Here is a 1,911-nt window from a genome sequence, read left to right on the forward strand (position 1 = left end):
TGCTCCCACGCACTGTTTTCTGTTTGCTGAGAACATGTGCTTTGCCTAAAAATAACTGACCAATCAAATTCATGTCACTATGCTTATAGCCACGCGGCCAAAACAAGTGCAACAACAGTTTGACACTGGAGCGCTGTCCACGCTTTTTTGTAAAGGCACGAAATGCACGGGATTTGAGAGGAGTTTTGCGCTTCGAATTTTCCAAAGGATATCCTACTGTGAGTACTACGCTGGAATACTACAATGAATTTTCAAACGGCTACACTGGCTTCGTCTTTCCTGATCGAAAGGGGGTGTATTGTTGATATTTGTAGACTAATAGACTCTGCATTTTAATGGTCAAATGGCGATTTCGGTATACAAATGTAGACAAGGATCTTTAAAATGCATAATGCCGTGACTTTGACTTGTTCCCTATTTAATGGTATGTTGTACGTTTATTTTTGTTTTATCTAACCAATCTGTTTATATTCGTCAAAATGTCATTTCAAGTTTTTCCGTGCTCACGGCACACACACTCATACAGTCACACAGACTGACGCACTCAAAGTTTACACACATACGGCACGCACTGCACGCAGCCACGCATGCATGCACACACGCACACAGACACACAAAGACACACACGTACACACTCACACACACACACATACACACACACACACACACATACATACACACACACATAGCCTACACACTCACACACACACACCGTCACACACACACACACACACACACCCCTGTTTGGACTGCTCTCATAGTGAGGACTTGCTAATACATACACGGATAGTGCCTTTGTAGTGCACTTGCACTACAACGGCACTGGGTGCAGTGCCTTTCTAGTGCACTTGCACTACAACGGCACTGGGTGCAGTACTCGCTCCGGCATCGAAGAATTTTCACTAAAAAAGGCACAAAATTTGACCTATTTCGCCGCCTATAGAGGACGGAAAGAATGTCATTTTGAACATTATTATGACATTCTTTCCGTCAAAAAAGTCAACTTAACGGGAAAGAAGTCCTCACACCGTCTGAGGACTTCTGTAGGACCTCAGTGTGTAGGTGTGTAGACCACCTAAGACCTCACTATGAGAGCAGTTAAAACACACACACACGCACGCACACACTCACACACACACTCACACATACACATACACACACACACACACACACGAACACACACACACGAACACACACACCAGCACAGTGTGATATCTTTCCTCATCACCCAGTTTTGGGCAACAGCTCGTCCGACATAATATTATAGACTTACCACAACAAAGAAGCGTACATTATTTCAACGCAGGGTCGTAAAGGGGAGGTAATCAATGTTTACACGATGTCGTGGTGGTCTGCCCCTGCTGCGTGTAGCTATATATCCCGGCTGAGACGTGGACACATTTACAGAGCCTAATGTGCAGGAGTATGACGGCTTACCAGCGCCAAAACTAAAAATTAGTAATTAACACGAGTGTAATTTTCTCGTGAAAATTAGTATTTTTCACGTGTTAATTACTAATTTTTAGTTTTGGCTCACATCCTGATGGCTTACTAGTGCCAAAACTAAGAATTAGTAATTTTCACGCGTTAATTACTAATTTTCATGTGCCTCGTGACTGTGGAGGTTCAATGCGCATGCGCGACTGTTACACCGGCCAGAGCGAAACATCCTTCATAGTTCTTTAATCCGATGCAATTTAACAATACTGAGAGCTGACTCGAGCGCATGTGTACCGTGACAGTCTGTCTGATAACTTGTTGAATAACGAATTCTATCGAAAGATATTTGTGAAAGTGTGTGAGTCTAGACCGCGAATAGAGCCGTCTGCTAGTGGTCGGACCTTCAGCACACGGCCGGCCAGACGCCATTAATTTTTCCTCTCTCGATTCGAACATTTTCGGATCGATTGT

Source organism: Littorina saxatilis, unplaced genomic scaffold (assembly GCF_037325665.1).
Source record: "Littorina saxatilis isolate snail1 unplaced genomic scaffold, US_GU_Lsax_2.0 scaffold_132, whole genome shotgun sequence".
NCBI lineage: Eukaryota > Metazoa > Mollusca > Gastropoda > Littorinimorpha > Littorinidae > Littorina > Littorina saxatilis.